At 38.9% G+C, this 26,759-nt stretch overlaps 1 long non-coding RNA gene across 1 annotated transcript in view; it reads right to left on the reverse strand.

Annotated features, from left to right (window-relative positions):
• Positions 1–26,759, reverse strand: part of LOC308068756 — a 105,474-nt gene that overhangs the window by 69,275 nt on the left and 9,440 nt on the right. The window contains exon 2 of the long non-coding RNA XR_013930120.1: positions 1–26,750. This exon is cut by the window's left edge and continues 23,003 nt beyond it. This is a non-coding gene — a long non-coding RNA (uncharacterized lncRNA). The remainder of the gene's footprint in view (positions 26,751–26,759) is intronic.

Below are 26,759 nucleotides of genomic sequence, written 5' to 3' on the forward strand. Positions count from 1 at the left end.
TGTTGGAATTAAGATTCTTCCAGCAACCTATCTCTGTAAGGACTGATGATAAATTGTGCACAGAAAGGCCAGCAGCAACAAGGTCCAAATGTAATTCACTGCCAACTCCTTTATTTCTCTCTTCCTTTTATCGTGCCACAGGTGGGGGCAGCTTGTGAAATTACCGTAGGCTGGTTGGCTGGCTGGCTGAGTAGGGGTGTTAATTGTCAGCTATAATTGATGTGCTAAAGGCTTCCTGAGAAAAGTTTGTGCTTCTGTATCCATTGATAGCCTTCTCATCTCTTCCATAATTTTAACCCTTTCGGTTCCCCCTGTTGCTGACTGCGGTCTTCCCCAGTTCTCTCAGCCCTGCCCGTAGCCTGTAACCAGCCTCTCCACTGCTCCGTGCACCCTGCTTTGGCCAGAGGCTCAGAGAGCCCCTGACATACCGTGCATCAATCATTTTGTAGGTACAGAAGGCAGAAACTAAATCATGCCAAAAGGGATGCTGGTTGTTTTAGAATCCATTCCAGTAAAACCTGAGGTGCACATGTGAGCAGAAATACAGCGTGCAGATACTTCCAACAGATACAGAAAACTCTTACATGGCTGCTTTTCCTTCTGTTTAAACACAGCTTCAAATGCATCCTCATCCCCAGTCTTTACACGTTCATGCTTCTATTGCTTAGCCTTGCAGGTTACACGGATGCAGGATGATCACAACAGGCATATGAGAAAACCATCTTGGCAGCCAGAAAACAAAAAACCTCAGATGCTTACCTCTGCTAGTTCCCTAAGCTCTTACAAACTCACTCAGTCCATCAGATTCTTTATTACAAGTCAGAATTCAATCCACAGCTGAAATTGTGACTCAGGTGCCTCATCTTTCCTTCTCTGAAACTTGCTGACTTGTGCTTTCTGTCAATCTGCCCTTTTGGATGCATATACTTTTTACCCTGTGCATGATGAGTATCTGCTCCTTATACATAATGGCATGTGCATTCAGTGTGACTGCGCTGCCTGCCTTTGTATTTTAGGCACTGTCAATGAGATGCGAAGCCTTTATTTTTCATCTGAATATTTCTCCTGCTTCTGGTTACCTGGACCTTTCATGTATCTGTATTATCTCCTTTCCAGTCCATGTGCCCGTTTGCAGAGTATTGATAAAAATCGATTTTTGTCCTGTGAGTAAATTGTACTCAAATGAAAGGAATTGCTCCTACAGGATGTATGAAGGATTTTTGTGGAAAGCACCAGAGGACCAGAGAGAGGTATTTTTCATAGCTCTGAAGACGTTCATATAGGTTTGCTGAAGATAAACCAGATGAGAAGGTGCTGTGGACTCCATTAATAGGGACTCAGGGAGTTTACATCAGTGTGGGACTTCTTCTATAAGCTGGCATAGCAGTAGTCTGCAGCTAAATCCTTTTTTGAGGTAGCATTTATTTCTCAGTCTTCTCTCCATCCCCAGCCATCCCCCACAAATTAACCTTCAGGGACCCTGAGTGAGTCTTTAATCAAAGCTTTATGGAATGGATGTATTTCTGTTTCAGTCCGCCCTTTGCATAGGGTAACAGCTTTGCTTTTATTAGTGGGGCAATGAGTGTTTCTCTTCACATTTTTATGAATGCATATAATGCCGAGTCCATTTTTAGTAATTTTCCTAGTAAAGTTGATTTTACTATGCTTTCCCCATTTACATTTTCAAGCACACAGAGTCACATGCTAGTACCCATTATAATAAATAGGGGTCAGGTTGCACAGAGGATCTCAAACACAGTGTCTGTGAAGCCGGTCAGGTGAGATAGTCTTTTTCCACCAGGATCCATTTAATTACCAGTTCTCCCTTACGTAAGGATATATGCCATGTAACTGGTCTAATTTAACAGTTTGTGTTCCTGAAATCAGCAGAAGTATCTCTATGTGTGGTTTCCAGCATTGCCCATCTAAGTCATGTCGAGGAGTTCACCTGCAAAATAACTATTAACATAGAAAATCAGGCAGGGAGAGCTGGAATTGTTCAGCCTGGAGAAGAAAATGCTTTTGGGGAGACCTTGTAGCAGCCTTCCAATACCTAAAGGAGCTGACAAGAAAGCTGAAGAGGGACTTTTTACAAGGACATGTAGTGATAGAACAAGGGGGGAGGTCTCTAAGCTGAAACAGGATAGGTATCGGGGAGAAACTCTTTACTGTGAGGGCATGAGGCGCTGGGGCAGGCTGCCCCGAGCAGCCCCAGCTGCCCCGGCCATGGGGGGGGTCAAGGTGGGATGGGGCTGGGAGCAACCTGCTCTGGTGGCAGGTGGCCCTGCCCAGGGCAGGGGTTGGGACTACATGGTCTGTAAGGTCTTTTTCAACCCAACCTATTCTATGATAAATATGCATCCAATTTGAGAACAAGGAAGCCCTGTAGCTAGTGCTGCATCGCCCTACTTTTGACTAAATCCCATGGTCGAGTTGCACATGCCCCTTGCTTCGCAGTCCACTGGTCGAGGCTCAAGGAAAGGGCTGTCGTGCTCTGACACAGACATGGCAATCATAGCTTCAAAGAAATCTTAATTTCTTAATTTCTATTCAGTGCATTAATCATTTCCAGTTTTAAAGAAAACAATTTAAAACAATCTGGAAGGCATATAAAAAGTATTTTAAATAAGTGATATTTATAGCTGCTTCATTACTTTTTTTTTAAGTCCCTATTCTTAACCAATAATAGCAATTCAGTAGCAATACAGTTCCTGCCAGTAACCTTCTCCTAGGAAAAAGGATTTCAGTAAGCTTTATCACTCAGCGTAGCCAACAGAAATATTTGATGCTAAGAGCAGTGGAACCAGAAATCCACTTCAGATGTCCTTCAAACAGCTAGATGTAGAATTCAAGGGGATGTGGAATAGGAAGCTCAGAAAATGGAGCTTGACTTTGATACTTACTTGGTGTGATAGAGTAATTTACTCTCCATATAGATCTTACTGTATAAGAAAAAGGAGGAAAAAGGAAGCAGTAATGTGTCACCTTATCTAAATAAGGTACCTGTCATTCCTGAAATTCTGTTTAAACTATGATGGATGTTCTTATTCACCAAGAGAGATTTTTCCCCCACAGTGAAAGCCAATCCCTTCAAACAGAAAAGGACTACGATGAGACTGAATTTCCTGCTTATGGACGACACTGAAACAATACCAAAATAGCTGCAGAGCAGATGCCCTGGGATTCCTTTCTGACCACTTGCAATGTGTATAGACATAGTAAAGGACAGTGATTTGAATGGAAAAACAGCTGTGTGAATTGTCTGGCCAGAAACACCTGTATTCTTTGAAGTGGTAACACACTCTGATGATGATGTGTTTATTTACTGAGAAAATTTTGTTTTCTTTTCAGTTAATTTTGATCGACTGGTGTCTCATTCCAGAGCTCAATATTCTTGCTACTTGTCCAAGGTTCTGATGTTAATGTTTTGCTAATTTAACCAAAGACATTAGCTGGAAATAGATCTGTGGTATTTACTCTTTTTTTCTCTTTTTTTCTTCCCCCATCCAAAGCAAATGCTTTTTCTTTTTGACTGCTGTTTTTAAAACAATTAATCTGGCCAGTGAATTTATCTATTCCTCAATAATCTAGAGTACAATTCTCCAAAATGTGTGGTGCACCTCTTCAGCATTACAATAGTGCTATGCTATACATATCACACAGTAAATTCAGTGCTCCCTACCCTAGATTGATATAAGTAGGTATAGCAAGAAAAAAATGCTTCTGCTATGGTGTTGTCAATTAAAACCTACTTCAGCGCAGTAAACAATGTAAATTAGTCCACTTCATGCAAATAGGGCTATCTGAGAAGGCTTGATGTTACAGCAGTATGCACGGGTGTTTTGGGAAGACGGGGAAACAGGACTGACAGTGACTGCCTGTATCGCAAGTTGCTATTATTTTCTGTGCTGTTTGTAACCTCAGCTGGGAAGCCAGGGACTAACTCAGCCCACTGCAAAGCTGCAAAATAACTTAAAATCTATAACTTCTTAGATATGTGAAGTCACTGAAGCCAGGAGGGATGCTCCCATGCACACTACTAGCTGATCAACCTGTTGTCATCCTTGAAAATGTAATCTTTCCAATAGCTGTGGGGTTCCCTTCTTTGATGCTTGGAAACTGTGCTACAGATATCCTTCAGAGTGGAGATTTTTAGGAATAGTCATTTAGAAGATGACTATATATCCACGCACAAAAGCATATTTGATGATCTTTGTGTATGCTTTTGTCCAAAGTAGTTGAGTACTGTACCTACAGTGCAATGGTGTTACTTGTAGGAAATAAAATGAGCAAGGGTTTAGGCAACTCTTTCTTACAGCCCACCCACTGGAACCACAGGCTTTGTATAAAAATGAATGAGTTGCGTTTATAGGAATCCTATTGAACTACTTTCTTAAACTGCTTTACTGCGCCTAATATAGGCTGTTGCTCTCATGGCCAATTATGTTCTAGGGACACAGCAGGGTTTTGCAGGCCTGCCTAGAAGTCCTAAACCCTGCTCTGACTGAAGACACCACAGAAGCAAGTTCATTTACACCTTTCCAATGTGCTGCTTCATTGTTTAGACAGTATTTTCATCAAAGAGCATGCTGCTCATTAAGCATGGGAGAACCTGACAGACGGGACCTGGAACACTTGCCATCAAATTTAGCCCAAGCCTATCTGACATCTCAGCAGGGGAAGCGGAGAGCTGTGATTCTGAAACAGGCGGTTTGCAGTCTCTAATCTCAAGTATGCAGCACTGAAAAGAGCCGTTCCTGCATAATGCAATTCATACCATCAGATATTGTACATTTTAAATCACAGATCTCTATTTCCTGAACCCCTTTTCTAAAGTCATTTTCTTCGCTTACTGACATTTTAAGTGTTCTGTGTTTGGTGCCACTAGATTATGACATTTTGATGTTCAGTTAGGAATCCAAAATAGCAATTAGGGAATTACAAATTGCAGAAATCTTGCCATTTAACTATTAATTATATCCCTTATTGTCTGAACTAGTAAATGATTATACAAAAATGTCTCTTAAATATAACATGCAAAACCTTGTTATAATTAGGGTATTCCTGAGGTGTCAGCCCCTACTCGATGGCACTGACTTATCTCTAGAGCCTGCTGAAGATGACAGTGTTTCCATGTGAAGAACGGTGCTCAAGAGAAATAGATGTGGGTATGTGTGATTATAACCTGGAGTCCCAGATACTGACTTGAGCTCTGGGACATGTTGAAATTCTTGCCTGATCCAGGGCATAATGTGTCATCCTGGATTGTTGCAAGTCAAGCAAGTCTTATTCGCGTTACCTTTTGTGAAGTGATTTATGAAAGTAAAAATATTTTGGCTTTGATGGAATAGGATGTTTCAGCACAAGCTTTCCAAACGTGTCATGGAGTGGTACCTTGGGGGTACTGCTTGCTCTGTAGCCACAGCGCTTCAGCCCTGCAGCAGAAGTAATGCTTCACAATGTTTAATTTGCAAATGCAATTTCTCCTTTTAGGCCTGTTTTCTACACTGAAATTGTTCTAATGTATCCTGGTGCTAATGTTACGTTCAGCAGCACTGCAAAAGTGGAAAGATGCAAGTAAAACTCCCAAGTAGCAGGGTATGCAAAGGTAAAGGCTGTGGGGGAGCAGCTGCGTGTTGACATGCTCTGAAAAGGATAACTCTTGTTTTCAAGACGGAAAACAATGGTATAGTACAGAAGGCTTGGGAAGCTACTAGGAAACAGCCTACTTCGGATTTCCAACCAATGCTTTGCTGTGGTGCCAGGCTCCATGGATACCACTAGTTTAGATGAGGTTACCTATTTCACAACAAAAATCACTGAAATACACATTACACAGATACTTGAGTCCTCATCATCAGGTCCATTCTATAGGTCCTCTGTTCTACACTACTTGCTAACAAGTTGCTCGAAGTCTAGCCTGGCCTCTTGTACGGAATACCCACCAGTGGCTGGAGCACACCTTCTGGTTTGGCTTCATCCCATAGGAATGCTGATCCACAATGAAACTTGGGGATTTTTTAATTGCAGCCACTGTAGCAGTATGCTATACCACAATGCACACCTACTTACAATTAATAATAATACAGGTAAACATGTTGACAGTAATGTCTGTTATACAACCAGATCTCATGTTTATAAGTGCAGCTCTGATTTTCATCAGGATTTCTGAGTGCAGCATGATGGACACACAAAGAACTTCACTGAAATAGAAAAAAAAAAAATGTTTGCTTTTAAAATAAGTTCTCCTAACCACCTTTTCAGCAAAACTAGCTGGGAAATAGAAAAAGAAACAGCTTGAGAGGTACATTTTCAGTCCTCTTGAAATGCCCTTTTACCCTTGTAATTTACTTCCAGACAGTGCACATGTTTTAAATGAATACTTCGCTAAAAACTGAAAAGATGTTAAAAAAAAAGAAATGAATACATCGTGTTCTGAAGAAGACTGGAGATAGAGGTCATTCAGATTATTTTGAAAAGGTCTGTATCTCTCAGTGATGATGACAATAATGGCAATGAAATAATGAAAGCTGGGAAACAACAGCTGGAAAGCTCTGAAATAAAGCTCTGAAATAAAGCTCTGAAATAAAGCTCTTACAGGGGCCATGTTTTTCCCCAGGGTCAGTTATCGAGGATACCAGGAATTTTTTTCTGAGTTGTGTTGGGATATAGAACAAGTAGTTACACTTATAATAGACTGTTGGAAGTAGATGCTGTGAAGCACTGGCTGAGTCCATGTGTGGCCAGGTCTGTGCAGCGCTGGGTGATTTGAGCTGTTAATGTACGCTTCAGTGTCCCATTTTAGAATGTATTAATGCTGAAAGAGAGAAAGATTTGTATATTTGTATTTCAGGGTTGTCTGATAAAGAATAATATTGTTGATGACTACCTTTTCCAGAATTTATAGGTTGCAAAAGTAACATACAAATATATGGCAGAAATTACTCTTAAATTACTTCAAGAAAGTACTCATGTATGATTTAGGAGTTGTTTAATTGAATCAAGAAGCTCAGGTGATAATTTCAGATATATGCTTTTACTAACACTCCTTGAAACACTTGAATTTCTTGCTTAGGGAAATTGAAATTATCTTAAACATTTCAAAAGGTTACATTAAAGGTCTTACAGAAAAGTCACACTGAATGAGTAGAGCTAAGTGTTGGAGAAAGCCATTCAGAAGACCTGGATTTATTTCTGAAGGCTCTCCTCTGTCCGGTAATGTTTCTGAGCAAACGAATAGGCCTTGGATGAGTTCACATCAAGTTATGGGGATGCTTTTCTCTCTTTTTAAGTCTAATTGAATGTTAACCTCATTGTCAACATTAAAAATAAAAATAAAATAATACAGGGTGGAAAGGGGAGAAAAGGAGCACAAAGACCAAAGTTCAAAACAAGGAATAACTATTAGGCAGAAGAAAAGGTCCTAGCAAAGAAAGAAAAAGGAACCGTAACTTTTATAAAAATTAGGAAGGTTAAAAAAAATTAAGTGTTACTATACTGTGGAGCAAAACCATATGTGTCTGCTGAGGAAGACTTAACAGAAAGAGGAAAATAAATTTTAAAATTATTGAAAACCCCTTGTTAAAAGTCCAAAAATTATAGTTCCATTAAGAAAGCATAGCTCAAGAAACAAGCTTCATTGCATAAATAATCCCAAAATCTGAGGAATCAGGAAGAAATATTTTCAGCGTGTTTATTGCCCTTTGCTTTAGAAGGAACTTTTGTTCAGACATAGTTATTTTTGTAGAAAGTTGTGACCTTAAGAACTGCTGTTTAACAGTGGATAGCTGCAGATACATCACAGAAGGATGCACATCCCTCGCCTACCTCATCCTGATCTCTCTTGCTACAGTTCAGTGAAAGTCCTGGTGCAGGGGCTTTTCTCTCTCTTCCAGAGTGTTACTTACCATTAGCCATGGCAACACTGAAAAATCTATTTAAATTTAAATAAAATTTAAACATAAATCTAAGTACATAAATTATACCTACAAATTGACCAAGGCTGTCAACCTAAAGTAAATTACTCATTTGTGGTCAAAAACAGAGGTCAATCAGACTTAGGGACTCAAAAGGTTAGCTACTAAAACAGGAGCAGTTATCAAGACTCCTTGAGCATTCATAAGTTTTGTTTACATAAAAAATATAAATATTTCTATTTCTTCCTTGTATTCGAAGGAATAAATCGACTCCTTCCTCTCTGCCTTCAGGAAAATCTAGGTTTATTACTGCTGTCCTGTGCAAAGGTATTTTTATTTCTCTGGCTGTGTTGTGTAGTGTTTTCTCCGTTCTTCAAAACGTAATGTAGATGTGAGGCTATTAATGAGAGACCAGAGCGCACAGCTCAGTCTTTCATGTAACAAATAGGAGAACAATGGTACATAACTCCCCTTATGGTAACACCGCTCTGTAACAACTGGTTTGAACTAGACTGCACAAGGGATGTTGCAGGCTTCGTAAAAGGTCCGTAATTCTCTCCTCACGGGGGGAAAGAATAAAAAATCACCCCCCTGACAATACACATATGTATCAAAAGCTGTCAGACTTTTCACTTTAGTCCTGCATTGCTCCGTTCCCTTAGTGTTTCCCAATGTACTTGCTTTTCAACTGTCTGTTTCGTTCTGGATCTTGGAAGTTCAGAATCTTTCTCAGGTTATTTCACAAAAGTGGGGGAAAAAAAGTGTCACCTAACTTTTTACAGGTATGTCTTTTGATTAATAATCATCTCAATGAAACTGACGTGGTAACATAGCTGTTCTGCCCCTTTTTCTGCGGCTGTATATAGTCACATGGCTGCAAGGTTGGTGTATCAAGATGCATTTTTGTGTTTTGATTTTTGTAAAGCATTTCTAGAAATTTCAGGACTGCTGTGTTTGCCTCAATGACTGTATAGTTGAGCCAATCCCACCAAATTCTAAACAAGATTTCACATCTGACAACTTTGGTTCTGAGGGGGATGCTCTCGTTTACAATCACGTCACATAGAGACCTGCCATTAATTATCCAAGCTCTTTTTAGAAGCATTTTTCAACAATTTTTAACTATTATTTTCCATAGGCCGAAGCACTGTGGATACCCTGGGCTTAATATAACCTTTACAATCATGCTCTCTTGATAAGATTTTATATTCATAACAGTCAAATTATTATACGTTGTCTGCCTTTTATCTCCATTGGTATGTCACATCTTGCAGAGATTTGATATCTGAAATTAAATGTTCAGCAGATTTATTCTCTAACAAAGTTGTAATAACAGACATTGGAACTGGTAATTTGGAATCAAAATTCAACTTGTTTTCTAGTATATAAAACCAAGTCTGCTTTATTTTGGGGGTCTTGAAGCTGAAGTTTCTTTACTGTATTTTAAAGCACAGTATTAGACACCAGTCATAAATTCTTGTTCTCAGTTCTGGTTTTGTGCACATATCAGAAATTGATAATATTATTTTTACATATATTAACTCATTGGGAATTTAGTTCTTCTCCTTTTACTTATTTTCATGAATAGTGCACATGTCGTATTTGTTCACTATCTGCTGTGTGTTACAGTCTGTTATATTTCTTAAAATATGTGAATGTACAGCAAAGAAGGAAGCCAACTGTTTGCCTGGTTCTGGCTGTTGTACTGGGTCATGCAGACCTTCTGGAGGGAGTGCTCAGTCGCTTTCAGCAAAGGAAAAGCTCAGCCAGGAGAGGCTTTTCCAGACTAGGCTGGAGGAAGAAAAAAAAAGCAGCGCATCTGCAGCATACCAAAGGTTTGGAAACTGTTAAGAACAGGGAGCAGAAATATCACAGCAGGCTTCAGAGCTGATGGGAAAAAAGTCCTTTTCACTGTGCAGAACAGGCATATATCCCCTTCTTTTTTAAAAGTTCGGAGCCTCTTGTAGGTTTCTGCAAAATGGATTTGTTGCTTGCAGATACAGCAGGTCTCCAAAAGCAGAACACTGCTTAGGTCTTCATTTGCTTCTAGCATTCTTGCCTCAAATTCAGTCTGGTTTCATTATGCAGATTCCTCCATAATATTTTTATAGTATTTTTACCACTTTTTTTTTTTCTTTCTGTGTTGCCCTGTGTTTCTTTTGTTGTTTTTTTTGTATTATTTTTTTTGGGGGGGGCAGGGGAGTGTTGTTGTTCGGGGTGGGGGTGGGGGTGTTTGCTAACCCAGACTAATGTTACATTCTGTTGTTTAGTTTTCAAAATTTACAATCTGGTCCAGTTTCATTCTGATTTTTTTCATGTTTTAATAGCTTTCCATAAGTTTAAGCTGTCTAGTGATCTTTTTCAGTTATGCATCTTTGATCCCCTTTACCATCTGGCCTTGGATGAGCAATTCCACAAATGGTTTAAAACAACATGTTTGTGTCAGCATAATCAGATCTATTAAATTTCCTTGTTCTTGGTTTTTCATATGAAATGAGAACTTCCAGAAGACATTATTTTTAGGAGTGCAACATTCTGCAAATTTTTGTAACCGATAACTCGATCTTTAACTGATAAGTCAGCCTTCATCTGGTAACTGAACTGGTGTTTCTCACTTATCTTTTAAAATACAGATTTCTCAAAGTAAAGCCAGTGCCCCTAACTTGCAAGATAAAAATAAACTGGTATTTCTTTTCTCATCTTTCATTTCAGGAGCTCAATTATCAGTTAAATAATATTCCTGTCTGAACTTCTTTCAGTGGCTTGCTGCGTTTCTGGAGAGTTTGTATTTCTTGGAGTTCTCCATTCACCTTTACTTCTAACTTGCTGGTTTTCTCCCAGTTCTCATACCAGCAGTAGTTCAGCACCTTAATTAATGAGAAGCATGAGTTTGCATCATATAATCTTGATGATTCTTAACTATAACCAGTGCATAAACCAATAAAGTTCTTACAAAGGGAAGAGGTTCGTGCCTCCTCAAGTTTGCTAAGACCAATCCCCAGTAACCAGGTGGTTTGAACCAAGCTCACATGGCCTTTCCAAAAGCACATTTTTCCTGCTCCCGTTAAAGCCCATGGCAAAGCCTCTACTGATGTCACTGTTGGGTGAGGTGAGGTAATCCACTTGTGCTCAGCAATTCTATTTCTTCTCTTAACAATGCACCAGTAAGCACAGTGAAGCTGCGTACCTGTGGTCATGTTTTCATTTAAACACCAAACCAGCTTCCCCTCCCGAAACTATTCACTGAGACGGAGTATCAGTCTTTTCCATGATGTACCTCCAATTTTTAAAAAGGCACTGGACAGCATAATCCCAGCAGTGTTACAGTCCTTTTTGTTGGGCTAGGTTATCTCGCTCAAACTATTCTTGAACATTATTGTTTGGGATACCCGGCTTTTGGGATTAAGTCCAAAAATATCTTGTTACAAGAAGGCTATAGACATGTAGAACCAAAATCTTTCATGATCTGAGCTAAGGGCAGATCGTACAAAAGGAAAGTAAAAGGGAGGGGGGAAAAGGACAATGGCTCAAAAAGCTTTCCAAGTACCTGAGAACTATATTGTAAAAAAGAGTGAGTATTATACTGGCAGGCTATTTGCCTTTTATCTAGTATTTATAAATAAGCTTTCATAAGAATTGGGGGACCAGAAAAGAACTGTCATATTTCCCTGTCACTCTTTGACCACTTGGAGCTTTTAAAATTCTCCTTTGGTTTTGATGTTTGTTTATGGTTAATGTCATCTTGTAGACATCAAGCTGTTTTCTTTGCAAGTCCAACACAGTGTACACATTGTGCTTTTCTGCATGTGACTGCTCTTTTTCTGTGAGATCACAACTATCTGCTTGGTAAGCAAATGACTGGCATGTGATTTAAAAAGTTCCTTACTTGCAGTCTCACAAATTTCAGTCTGCCCATGATGACAACACATCCAGCTCAATGATGTTATTTGTATGTTGTAGTATTACAGTTGGACATTTAGCCTTCCTGACAAAAATGCAAAAATGTTGGAAATCAGACAGCATTCATATACACAAAAATTTAGGTGGAAAGCAACGTGTTTTTATTCTATAGATAAAAAATAATGCCAAAACGTTTTCCCTCTACCCTTATGCAAGCATAAGGCCAAACTCTTGCAGGAGGGAATTGTATTCTAATTTTTTGGTTCAGACCTGAGCCATTTCCCAAATGTGTTAGTGCCTCTTACAGCACTGAGTCGAGTGCACAGTTGGCAGTTAGGTTTCTTGGTCTCCAACTACCATTTAGGTGATGATCACACAGCAGAACAGGAGGCAACAAAATCTGTTGCCCTACTGGGTCCATCTGGGAAGTAAAACGTCTTTAGATTTCTAGGCTATGACAGGCATAGGTTAGATATAGAATAGGTGGTGGAAGGAGGGAGAACTAAATTGCACTCTTATGTGAAGAAAAGCATGTACATAGTGGAATACAGCAAAGATCTTCAAATCAAGGACTATGTATGGAAAAAATTGTTCTGTCTGCTGAAGATTTCCAGTTAAACATAGTAGATAAATGTAAGTGAAAGAACAACAAACATTTATTCCTAAAATTTCAGAGGAAATATACCTTGGCCAAGTTAATTTTTTTGTAGTCAGATACAAAGGGTTTATTTAAACAACATTAAATTGAATTTAAAAAATCAGTGCTTTTTCTCAGATATCAAAATAATAATAAAAAAACCTACTTCTTTACAAAATCAGCAAATTTGAGCAAATCCCAGACTGATGCATGGCTCCCATCAGTAGCCCTCAAATCTTTGTCTCACTCTATTTGGGAATATTTTACCAGGCTCAGAGATTTCAGAGCAAGATCATACACACACAAAACCTTTGAACACGCAGTTATTTATCTACAGTACAGAGTCGTGGCCTGAACCAGACCGGTTGTCCAGTTGGGTATTAATATTGTCATACTCTTGGTGCCATCATCTGGTGAATAACCTGCTGGCCATGCAGCCTTCATCCCAATGGGAAAGGGCCAGTGGAACCTGTGGCCTCTTGGAAGGGGCTAATCCGTCTTCTGCAGCTTTTCTCTTCTCCCTCTTTGCTTCTTCTGTTAGGGTTTTACTATCTTGTAATACCAGTGTTAGTTTCCTGAAATTCTTCACGATTTCTTTTCTTCATTTTGAACCTTTTGTAACTGGTATCAACCCAGTAGCATCACCTACGTGTTCTTGCTTCATTTGGGGTTTCCGAGTGGCCCTACATGTGTTCTTTCTTATAGATTAAGGTGAGAATAGAAAACTGCATCTTATCATTGATTTCTTTCAGTGAATTTTGGCCCTGGAGTCACACACGAGCCAGCATAATTTATTGTAGCTCCAGGACTGGCAGCCACAGAGATGTCCTGTTTCCTCCAGCACTGGAAGCCCAGGATATGCTCCATACGGTGGCAGCCAACTGTCTGGGATGACTCTTTTGAATTCTGCCTATTGTTTGCTGCAGAAACAGAATTTCATTCAACAAAATACTGTGGAAATAATCTATGGTACCTAGAAAAATGAGTTTCTAAAGTTGAATTATAAACATATATGTACTTTAAAAGTTTATTTTCAAGAGCTTCCGAAGTCTGCTAAAACAGAAGGAGAGAAGAGAAATGAAATAGTGTGGTAACAGTTTGAGGAAAAAGTATGGGCTTTCACAAAGCAAACTGTATAGCCACCCTGCTTCTTCCCAGCAGTTTGGTTTTGCCACCTGTTTCTCTTCTGTTGTCTTTGTGGGTGATCAGTAGAGCTCTTTGTTATTTCCCCCTGCCTGCCATCCCCCATCTCATTGTCTTAATAAAGCCTTCTCAATCCTTAATCCTTTGGTGGTCTTTTTTGCTTTCTTTTCCCCCCTTTCTCACACAAACTTACGGTACATCTTTCACATCTGTATTTCTCTACTTTTTTTGTCTCTCTTTGCATCTCACAGAACCCTCTGCAAGTTACTGTTTTTCTTTACCTCTGATCTCTCAGCAATGTGTAACAACCTGAGATTTTGTTTTTCTCTTTCATTCCCCTGATCAGTTCCCTGGGGAGTTTAGGTTTTCCTCATCTCCACCCCTTTCTGTTCTACTGAGGTTTTTTCATCAGACTCTTCTTACATTTCCCTGTCCCATGAGACCATGTCCCTGTGTTGGAAGATATCAGTAGCCTCAGTATTATTTCCTTTGACCCATGTTAGATGATGGCCTCTGTGCTGCAGGCCTCTTTTTCTTTTTTCTCCCTTTTAAGCATCCCTAGACAACCCCAGCGATACTGGTGGTTATGACAGATGAAGCTATTTCTCCTGAGTAACCTGGTGCCCTTTCCTCCTCCTCTTACTCACATGGTCTACAGGACATGCACAGAATAATGGGGTGTTCGATACTACTCATGGTTCCTGCTTGGATAGTGCACACTTGAACAAGCAATCAAACGAGGTCAATAGCCATAACAGTTTTTGAAGTTCCAATTAAACGATGTCTGAGTGTGATGGCTTAACATGAGACATTTTAAATTCTCTAGAAGTTGAAGTTCTTCTCTAGTTCTTCTCAAACTTCTAGAAGTTCTCCAATGATTAGTATTCCACAGGCCATACTTATTTATGGAGAAAAAACCAAGGAGATTAACACTTTACATTTCCAGCTCCATATATTTACTCTACCAGCAGTTGTCTTCTTGTGTAGCTCAAGATAAAATAGTAAACTTGGTCTTGATTTGTTGCCTGTTCCTGGCACATCCAGGAACATCAGTACTTACTGCATTGTTGAAAAAAAAGTCTTGAAATTTTGTCGATCTCAGTTAACCTTTCTAAATTATCAGTGGAAGTTAGTGTACCACAGACATATTTTTAATTGTGGACTTTTCCCCGATTTTCAGGAAATATGAGGATAGTTTCTCCAAAAACACTCATCCACTGTATCAAGTAATTTAGTCCATAATTTCAGAAGATGCAGAAATTAGCATGTTTATATTTTACCATCTAATGCATCTATGTCATTCTGGCTTGAGTTTCTCTACATATTTCAAATGTTTTAGTAGCTGATTTCCCTAAAGAATCAAAGTGTTGAAAGCAGAACTTCAAATTTATTCCTGTGTGATCAAGGTCAAAGTAAAAGTTCGATGACACAAGCCTCATGTCTTCCCTTTGTAGCCCCAGCTGTCTCCCCTCAGACACTCAGAGTATGCAGATATTGCCATGAATATCGCAGATCATTTGCTAGCATCCAATAAACGACTGTTACAAAACGTGTTTGCTAACCACTGCCATCTCCTCCAAACTGGGAGCTAACATAGTCGGAAGGGCTATTGACTGTGCAAGTAATTAGCTGCTGTAAAAGTAGGCAAGAAGACACCTAGCAGGTTTTTAGGCAGTTTTCCTTAGTTAAATGTTTTTTCTTATTGTCTTTTGTGTGAAGGACAGGCATCTTTCTGATTCAGGTTAAAAATCCAGACTGCTGGGCAGTGGGGTGTATGTAATTATTTGATAGCTAGTGAAGTGGCACATGTATGCAGGTAAAAGTTAAGAGTTAAACCAAAGGGTTGTTTGTTTGAAGGGTTACTTTTCCTTTTTTTTTTTTTTTTTAACGTGGGTCATTTCACATCTTGTGTTTGCAGTGAAGCCCACAGATACTCAAGTTATCGCAGATTATCTCAGCTTTTCTATACAGACAAAAATGAGCAGCTTGGCATGACAGAAGGCAAGAGCTTTTTAAATCTTTCTCTCTTATTCAGCTGCCAAAGTGAAGCTCTGTCCTAACTAGGAAAAGCTGAGAACAGAAGTGCATTTTGACCTCCAAGGGTTAGGAGACTCTGGATATGGCCCTCACCATGTAAATGCCATCCCACCGGCATTTTCTTAAGTGCAATTTTAAAAGCCAGGTAGTACGACTGAAATAGTTTTGGTCCTAATTTATGATCCTTGTCAATCCTTTTTATGTGGGAGCAGTAGTTAATGGCTGTTTGAGAGTAGTCGTAGTATGGGTCTGCTTGTGGTCGCTCTCCTCCCTGTGCTAGGAAGCCCTTCTATTAGCCCTTCTGCAGAAGCGAACATAACCTGATCTCATTTTAATATACTGGCATTCACGCATATTTGGAGACACGAATCTTGAGTGTTAGCTATGAGGGTCTTTCAAATTAGCACTGACGCAGTGGAGTATAGCGTTTTCCAAATGCTATATTATAGATAATTTTAGCCATACACGAGTCTATATAAAATATAACTCATTTAGCTTATCTATTTTAAAGGCTTTTACGCTACAGTCAGCCACCATAGTTGGTTAAATAGGTGCTTGTCACACCACTTTAATGAATTAAATGTGAAAGCCATTTCTTATTACTTTTGGCTGTAACAAGGCTGGCTCAGGTTCTGTTCCGCTGAAGTAATGGAATGGTAGGATCCATGTCATATAATTTTATAAGTGTAATGCTCATCAGTATATCAGCTAATAAGAAAAGCAGACAAAAGAGTTAGAAATAAGACCGCAAGCCAAATATCTAATCGTTCTAATTCCTCATGGAAAGATACTGCTTTAATTGAAAGATATGACAATAAAAATGAGAAAATATTAAATCATTTCATCAAAAAGTGGCGTAATTCATGTGTGCTATCTATCGTACTCTGTTCTTTACTTGAACAGAGTAACACAGATTGATTACTGACCTCTCTAATTTTCTAGAGAATGTTGTTATTTGACATCCACTGTAAGCTCTTAGACGTGTTGTGTCCTTGCTAAGGTAAGAAGGAAGCATTGTCTTGGCTGTTAGGGAAAAACCTGCCAAGCTATAAAAGATACTGAAATAAAGGGAAACAACCTTTTCCCTCCCTTCTCTTTCTTGCCAATTCCGAAGAAGGTTTAACCTCAGCCAGGCAAAAAGCACTCAGTCCCCTCTGCAGCGAGTCCTTTAGCACCTGGGAGGTGGAAGGGGCATTCAGGAACAAGATATAAGAACAGGGCACCTTGTTCCTCTGGGAAAGACCTGGCTGCGAGAGCTCCCACCTGCCCAAGGCTCTGCTTCTCCCCTGGCAGCAGGGGCTGCAAGAGGGGCTGAGGGTCAGCTGCTCAGCCCCCAACACGCACCCCACATTGCCGCTCTAGTCCACTCCTTTGGGCAGTGCTCTAGTTTGCTGCCTCACTAGGGCTTGCTCTGATGTAGATCCAGGGAGACAAGCTGCAGTGTTCCCCCATGGAATGGGTGTGCATTACACCCCAGAGGAAGGAGATTTCTGCCTTCTGAGGACTCCGATCTTTGTCAGGTTTTGGAAGGTCACTCTGTACCACTCCAATTTTTGTGTGTTCCCTTACACAAAAATCAGTGCCCAGCCCACTGACAAAGGAAATTGCTATTTGTCCCTTCGGATTAGGGTGGTAGTCTGGCTGCAATGCTAGACAAGTTTAATCCATTTAAGATGCAAAGAAGAAATATTCACAGCTGGGATTTTTCCTGAATGTTAATATTTGGGAGAGAATATACTCTTGACTAGCAAGTTGTCTCTGTCAGGTTCTTTATGCACTAGAAACCCTGATTTGTATTGCTACTGATACACTGTGCCATGGAAGAGGCACACGTGTGGAAGAACTTTTCAATGTACCTCTAAATCAGTAAAATACTCCCAATTACCTAATTAACTAAATGCAACTTTCCGTGTAGTCATTGTAGTACTCTTACTTTTAAAATTCACGTTTGCTTTTACATGATCTCATACACAATTTAATTTCCCATACCAAAAAGAAAAATAATAAGTGCCAGGATATTACATAGAGTTCCCAGTATTAATAAGTAAAAGAAAATTGCAGTGAGATAAAAAAATATGTTCTGAGAACTACATCTCCTTACAAAGAAAAGTGAATCAGAAAATGTTTTAAAGTGTATGATGTATAATAAAAAATAATTAATGGCCAGGCATGACTGTGTTACTTTCAATCTCACAAGAGTGTATAAGTACAAAAAAAAAAAGATCTTGGTAACTTTTGGAAGCCTTAACTCACGAAGCTTTTTCAGCAAAAGCTTACATTCTAAATGACTCATATAAAAGTGTTATTTTAAAGATGATTCCATCAGTTATTCAGGGACCAAATATTGGTAAGTAGTCTTTAAAACTAATTTCATGTTTTATCATTCCAAATGTATGCTGGCTGTTTTATGCAACAAAGTTTGTGCATCTGAATTCTAGAATTAGGTCTTTGTTGTCAGATGTCTCCTTTTGGACGCGCTTAAGGATCAGCTGGAGAATATATCTGCTCTAATAGTTTCTACCACAATATTTTTCCTATTCATCCAAGTCCATTCCACTGCTACTGTGAAGTAGGATTTTTGCCATTAAATTGGTTCTTGTTATTCTTATGCAGTGAATAGAGACGCTGGGATCAAGAGGTATATATCAAGAGACCTATACCATATCATTGAACTCATTATTTAGCATTTTTTCTTTTGTTGTCTACAGAGCTGAGCATTGCAAGCTTCTATGTGTGTCTGCAAATTACTTGGGACCATTTGTCCCTGCAAGGACATACATTTTATTTTAACTTTTTGCTACCTGGAGTTATATAGGAACTCTAAACTTGAAGGAATGGCTATCGCTAATTTGATGGCTATGAGGCTAAGCACGTGGCTTTACTTCTAAGCAAAGTGATTAAGGACAGATCGCCAAGCACCTGTTGTCCTCTGCCGAATTTTCAATGTGTAGCAATATTTGACAATAGTCACCCAAATAACAGGTGTCAGACTTTTATAGCAAAGCCACAACCACAAGGTGTTTGGTACCTAAGTATTTAGGAAGCAAACAAAAGGTTAAATAGCTTGTTATGAGTAATTATGAGCTATGTGTGCAGCTTATGCAAGGCAGTATATTTCAATGAAAACAGGATAGTCTCAAAATGAAAAAATCCATCTACTCTGTCAGAAAGTAATTTTAATTGAAATTTCACTCAGAAAAAATAGAAATGCATGTGTCAGAAGTAAATATGGTCAGGCCAAATTTCATCTCTGCTTTTACCTAAAACATAAGAGTAGACATGATGGGAATTCCTCAGGTCGAAGGACATATCCATGTAACCTACTCTCTTTCCAGAGTCTCGCAAGATCCATAGTAAGTTGTGATGCCCAATGGTAAAACAGAGGGAGTAAGACTTGCAATGGAAGTGGTATTGCAAATGCCTATAAATTATTGAAAATTACAGTAACTGGTCATGTGGCTGAAGAGAAGAATTAGCTGAAATCAAGAAACTAAACAAAACCTGACAACTCTGAACCAGTATTTTCTTGAAAACTTTTGTCCTTGGTACACCAAATATATGAATCCTTCTTTTAGGATGGAGCTACCAAATATTCCCACTGTGGCCAGCTTAGAATTTAGATCCATTGTCTTCACTACACACACTGCAAAATGTTCCTATTAAGTTTCTGGTGTGTAGTGACTAATTGTGACCTATTAATTAGGATTGCTTTATTCTCCTTCTGGTTCCAGCGCTGACTTACTGAATCGCTTCATGCAAATCATTCACTCTTCACCTCCAGAGATTATAAAGTCTAGACATTCTAAAGTAAGTCAAAAAGCACCTATTAAGTAGTATGCTGTTGTATTAGTGGAAAGATATATGTTGTTCAGTTATAGGCTTTTGTTTCTGGTACACTGTAGGTTGGGGCAAATGTCTCTTTCGCAAAGAAATGAACTAGGGACAGGCAACAGTCCCCCTGAGCATGTCCCTTCTAATCTTCTTGGCTTTAGCCTACTGAGCCAAATCATCCACCAAACGCGAGTCTTAGAGTGATACCATCAAAAAAATGACCCCGTACAGGTGCACAAACATGTAAGAGTACAGATCATAATCAGTCAAGAGGCAGACAGATCTGACATTTGCTGAGAGCGTCCCTATATTTTATTGAGTTGTCATGCCTTGTTGCATACTTAATGAGGATGAGCCCCTTTAGATGCCGTTTTCACATTACAAATGTTGTTTTGCTGGGACTGTCAGCTGCAAATAGCTTGTAGCAATACATCTTCCATGCAGCAAATAAATATATACAATGTTATAGCACACCCGTGTTATTGCCACAACTGTAAACAACTAATAAAAGGAATGTATTTCCTGTGCCTTAGAGTCAGTTGCTCCAGTAATATTTTTTTCCATTTTCAAGCCTATTGACTTTATGCAATGCTTGGCATTATTTCATTGTACCGTTATGGCTTATTGTGTCATCATTTAAACAAAAATAATGCTATATACCTGCATATAAAGTAGGCCACACAGAATGGGACATTTCTGTGACCAACAGGTATATTGTGTATAATCTCAAAGGCTGGGGAAGTATTTTGTGCACTAGAAATAGTTATTCACCTCAAGACAACTGACAAAATTCTGGTGGTAGGACACTGATGTCATCAAGTTGCTTCTGGTAGCATCTGGGCATGGGGGAAACCAGTGTCTGACCCTGCAAAAACAAATATAGCATAGTGGGATCTTCATGGAAGTCTGTCTCTCTGTTGACAGTGTTGGTGGGACCAAGAGCTTGATTGCACACAAATGTGGTTTTGGCTTTGCTTTTAGTGGTATTTTTCTGGGTTTGAGGATAGAAAAACATGTAATTATTGAAAAGTGTTATCTTGTGGATGTTACTAGACTGTTGGCACCTGATAAAATCAAATCATGCTTTGAAAATTTTTCTCAGGAATTCAGCCAAGCTGTATCTCCCCTGTCAAAGATGAGTTGTAAGATCTAGATCCAGAAAGGAGCTCCTGTATCAGTGGACCCCTTTGTTGACATATCCTTTCTCAAACCCATACTTTGTTGGTGGTTCTTTATCACTAACTTCTAACTTAAGATCCTTTGTGGCCTGTTTTAATAATTTGTTGTCCAGCTACTGTTATCATTCTAGATTCAATAACTCCTCTTGCTCCCTTGGTTTTACCCCCTTGATTTATTCAGAGTGCATAACCATAGCCTTCTCAGCTTTCTCCTTGGCTAAAAAAGGCAAGCTCTTTTAGTCTGTTCTCATAAAATAGCCTCTTCATTCTCCTTTTGTCCTGGCAAGCATTCTGTATTTTTCCCAGTTTGAATTAATCTATTCTAGTGTGACAAGAACTGCAAAGAGTATTCCAGAGGAAATTTGTATCCAGCACAGTAGCATGAAACCTCCTCTGTTTATCACAAAAATCTTGACAGAGTAACTTCTGGAGAGTATTTGCCCCAGTTTTGAAGGGCCATTATATTTTTTGAATAATTTACTAAATAGGAACCCATATCTTTGTACTGTGACTTCTAATTGATGAGCCCACACCTTACAGAAGAAAACTGTTTTCTGAGTCTTTACATGTTATCTTCATTTCCCCTTTTTACTCTGCAGTACTGCAAAACTGTTCACCCACTGGAAGATCTCTTCCTCTGCCTTATCCTTCTTTTGCCCCAGTTTCTCAAATTACATCTTTGTGCCTCTGTCTGATTTTAATTCCCAGCAATTTTATTTGCTACTGCACAGGTAAATAGCTTCTGTAATATAGTCAGAGGATAGTGAACGTGCTTCAGCTTCTGAATATCCGTGTTGCGGCCCCAACCATTGTCTTAGTAGCCATCCTTACCTTCTCCCTCTTGATTACTGTCAAAGAAAAAAGGGACCAATGTACTATAAATTCATCTCCTTACAGGCTCCCACTCCAGCCTTTGGGACAGGTTAAATGTACTCACAATAAACTATCCGTGCTTTTTTAACTTGGTGCCTGAGTTGTGGGTAAATTACATTCCTCTTTCTACTGCCTTTCACAAGTGATACAAACTGCAAATTGGCTAAAACCTGATGAAGCTAAGTTTGCATCATGTTTTTTCTTCACACATCACTTACAACACTATTTTATAATGCAAAAGTATTACCTGCTGCTAAGGAATTTTAACTGCATCTCCTAACTAAGCTAGTGGCAAATTGAAAACTAATAAGATATATTTTGCATATCAAATACTGCTCTGGGGACAAGCCAACCTAGGCACCTACTAGATTGCAACTTCCTGCTCAGTAAAAAAGAAGTAATAAAGAAAATCATGACAGCTCATTACATGAAAGAAGAAAATCATCACCCAAAGCAGAAGAAATGCTATTTTATTATACAGTAATTGTGAAAATATCTTAACATTTTTGTTCACAAAAATATTAAGAGCTTTCCAATGTTGTCTGTAATAAATGTTACTCTGAAGGCAGCAAAATGATGTAATATGTTTTAGTATTCAGCAATACCTACAAAAGTGAAGCTATTAATGTAGTCAGTTGAGCCATCTAACTGTGCAGAGCAAAAGCCAGGCAGTTTCTTTTGCTGTCAAACAAAAAAAATAACATGCACAGACTTCCATGGGTTTATCCTCACAGTGCCTTTTTTGAAATGGTATCTCTTTAACCTCTGTTTTTGTATTAAAACCAGTATTGACAGTATTTGTCGTTCCTGACAAGTATGCACAGGAGCCAGAGCACCTTCCCATCCCCATGTTACAGAAATTTTGGGTTTATTCTCCATTAATCACAAAATATTGTTCTTCAACCTGTCATTGATAGAGAAAAGAACGTGGCCAACATGCATCTCAAGCCAGGAAAGGAGAGTAAACAGGGGGAGTTACAGGGATAAAGTTCAGTATTTGAAATTATTAAGTTATGTTTTACATATAATTATCTTGAAAACTAATCCATTTCATTACAAGTTCAGTAGCATTTATATAAATTAGGCACATGTGACATTTCTAATTAGGTATACTTTAATGGTTAAATCATGAGTTTTTAAAATTATAATTGGGCTAGTTGTAAAATTTCAAGGTCTGTGATTTTAAAATTGAATTGCTCTTTGACTTATGTAAAAGAATAGATTGTTAAGCGAGTGCCTCACAGGAGAGAAGCAGTCTAGGATATTATGATTTGAATTAGTTTTTCAAAGGAATTTAGAGTAGGCAATCTGTCCTCTGATCTTTCTTTGCACACTGAAAGTATGAGTCAGTTATGTTAAGATAGCTTAAATTGAGAATACAGTGATTTAATTAACAGCTGGAAATGTAGAATTCCACATGTGAGGAGAGCAATGCATTAATAGCACCCCGTACAGATGCTCTAATGAATCCAAGGTATTCTCCAGTGGAAGCATTTTTCTAAATACATAGTTGTTTGTTGCAGATGCGGCACAGCCTTTATGAGTTCAGAACAGAAATTTGGAACTTAGGGGAAATTGTGTCACCACCTGGAATATTTATAGTTGTTATATGGATTTGTTCCAAAGGCCCCGTGTATTGGTCCATGTCACTGGGAAGGGCAGTAGGCGAAGGCAGGGCATGGACACCTTTTATGCGCTTTGGAGTGAAGCACCATGGGTCCGATGTACTTGCTTCCCCTCCATGCGAGCCCCGACAGTGTATCAGAGGGCGGTTCCCCTCTCTGAGTCTCCGGTGTGATCTGGACAGAGGCAAAAGCGAGAGCTGGGTGTGATATTGCCAGTAAAACCCTGTCAGAGCACACACCCTTGTGAGAGCGTGAGTTAAAAACCTGTTAACGTGCTGATGTTGGTACTCTATTGACTGAAGATCTTTGTGCAGAAACATTCAGCTCCACGGAACATAGAAATACACTCTATAATGTAATAGCAAATATATTTGTCACAGCTTGGTAATACAGCAAACAAGGACAGTTTGCAAATCACTTCTACCAGGGCAAATGATTTATTAGTGGTTTTGGGAGTTACATGGGAATTACTTTATTTTTGTGGTTTCAGTAGGGTAAAATAACCCAGGTATTAGGGCTGCATGCTTTGCATCATGTAGAAGAATAGTGAGTGCCTCACAAGACACGAGCAGCTTAGGATATAATGATTCAAAATAGGTTTTTCTGAGGAATTTAGAATAGACAAACTGTGCCCTGATCTTCCTTTGCACATCAAAAGTATGAGTCAGACATACTGGGAATGTGTGGCCTTCTTCTAAAGAATGACTGATTAGACTAGTGTTTTTCAGTCTGGGAAAGAAACACCTAGGGAAGCAGGAGAAGTTTCCAGATTGATGAGTCATTTGGAGAAGCAGGATAGGGCATTCCCCTTCCCATACAGAATGGAGCTATCCAGTGAACCTGGGAGAAGTCGTTCTCAGAACAAATGAAAACAATTCTTCCTGTAAAAAGCAGCTGAGTTTAGGAAGCTACTGCTAAAGGTTACTCAGGAGTGCTGGAAGTTTGCATGGTTTTGAGACAGTTCAGGGAAGATAAATCCATTGAGGATTACTCAATACCTGGAAACTATCTATGGCCAAGAAAGCCCCTGAATTAAAATGTTTGAATGCTGGAGGAAATGTGTGTAATTTTTTTCCCCTCTGGGTATCCATTTTTGGATACTGTCAAAGACAGAGTAGACTGTGCTAGTTGGACCTTTGGTTATGAACCATTTCAGCTACTCTTGGGTTTTTTCCATATTTTGCAATAGGCTTTGCTCACAATTTCTAATTTTGGCTACTTCTCTGATGGTCAGTCAAATCAATTAAAAGATACCCTGCGTTCACTGAGGAAGCAAAATATGAACCCTTATTGGAGATTATGTGAAAAAAGTACCTGTTTCTTCTTTCCCTGTAGTCTCATTACCATTCAAACTTTGAGCTCTATTTTAATTAATCTTATTTTAATTGCTAACCCAGGAAAAATTTCTTACAGCCTCAATTAGAAGTCTGCTGGACCTCCCAGCACAGGTTCAACAAAAGGTTTAGCTCAGGAAATGTCGTTCAGTAAAGCTAACCCCAGGTCCTGATAGAAACTACCTCACTTTGAACCTTGATTGCACTTCCCTGATCACCTTGGGTTATTGTGTCCTGGTCTCCTGGACTAGCACTGCTTTAGTTTTTCTAAATCTGCAAACTTGGGTATATGTGATAGTCCTTTTAAAAAAATTCAAAAGTTTAAGTCTTCAATACCAGTCAATTAGGCATTCTCATTCAAATTGTGTGCTGTATTTGACTACGCTGGATGGACCTCCCAGATTAATTTAATTTATGTTTACTGTCTTTTCTTTCAGAGGTGTTTCTGACAGCATAAATATGTTGACTTTTTTGTATGCTGCTGATATCTCTCAGGATTCACCAAATAATTAATACCAACATCTGTTTAGTATGCAAATAGTAAACCTGTGTTGTCCTCAGATTGCAATTTTGATCTGGGAAATATTAGGCTACAGCTCACCTCCACTCAGATATTCAGTTCAAGCTTGTTTTGACGTGGGTTTTCTGCCTGATACCTCTGAAAAGGGAGATGGTAGCTGCCTTGGTGCAGTCAAGCACTAGCTCTGAGCCTTAGAAGCTGGAGCGTGTCCTACAGCTTCATTTTAAGGGACAGAAGAGTTATTTTAGATTATTATAAGATAGGTTATGTTGTTTTCTCCCACATAATACGCAAAGAGAATATGAGGGCCTCTTCATGTTGCAGCCATCAGACACTCACAGATATGAATACTTTATGTACAACACCATCACCTATATAAGCGTGAGTGTGTGTGGTCTGCATAATAAAGACCTGTTCAAAGTATACTGCAGAAATTGTTGGAAATTTACAATTACAGTTATAGTCCAGAATAGCCAGAGGTTACACTCCAGCAGTCACATAGGGGAGGAGAGTGGCACCAGCATTTTATAAATAGGAGATAACTACTCCAGTGCAGTGGCAAACGTTGACTCTTTAATATCAACCACTGTAACACCCAACTGATTTATGTGCCTGTTCTGTTGGTACCACTTTATTCCTAAGGATGGGAAGCACTGCAACAAAGGTAAATAACAAAGCAGAAGGTACACCTCGATACTGAGACGTTACATGTTGTGAACAACAGTGTTATCACTTGAGAAAATCTGTTGTCATACAACTACACGATCACAGCATCTTACATTCGCAGAATCGTTGCCAAAGGATCCCAAAGGTCTCAGGCACTCATGAAACTTAACTTCTGCTTTCTTTACCAATGGAAGAAAAAGATACTATGAGCCTTTGTTTGTTTCCCAGTAGTGTGAAAGACACTGATGAAACTGTCTGCAGCATTTGCTAAAACTGTAAGTAGAAGATTCTGCAGCACTCAGTGGTTCCTTACGTTTCGTTTTGAGATCTTAGAATGAGAAGCTACGGTGTCAAAGGGACTGTCAAAATGCTGTCAGGTTGTCTTCAAGCAAGTATTAACTCCAAAACTGAAGTAGCTTCTATTGCAAGAATTGTGTAGCTTTGTTCAAGAGCACAGTCACTTTTGTGTTAAAAGTTTGAGCGATGAGCTTTTTCTAATAATCTTATTACAATCCAAGACTTGTAGCATGTAAAAAAAAAAAAATTAAAAAAAACCCAACACTACCAAACAAACCAAAAAAGCCCACCAAAACCTACTTGACTTGCATAGTCAGGATTTTTTGATGAAGGTGGTTAGCAATGCTTTGATAGGGCAGTTTTCACTGGAAAATTCAGATTCATTGTAATAATTATGGAGACAAATTGTTAGTAATGTAAGTCCAAAGAAGACTGGAAAATGACCTTATTTTGTGCACACTGAGTGCATGGTTCCTCTAAAACATAAAGAAAAATCTCTAAAGAAATCTTACAGGCCATTTTTAAACGTAGACATAAAAAACAGTTGCAGTTATAACTATAGGGTTGTTCAGAAATAACTGGGAACAATTTACATCTTTAAGCACCAGTGTATGATTTTAGAAAAAATCCAGTCCCTCTGAAGTCCTCTTTCTTTAAAGTTCATATGAGAAAATAATAACTGACTCAAATATAATGAAGCAGGTTTGAGCTTAACAAGAACTAGAATAGTTGCATGGGTAATAAGGCCACGTCATTGAATTGCTACAGATCAAAGCCCAAACCAGAGTGTTGCCTGCACGTC

Source organism: Falco punctatus (genome assembly GCF_963210335.1).
Source record: "Falco punctatus genome assembly, chromosome: 8".
In the NCBI taxonomy this organism is placed as follows: domain Eukaryota; kingdom Metazoa; phylum Chordata; class Aves; order Falconiformes; family Falconidae; genus Falco; species Falco punctatus.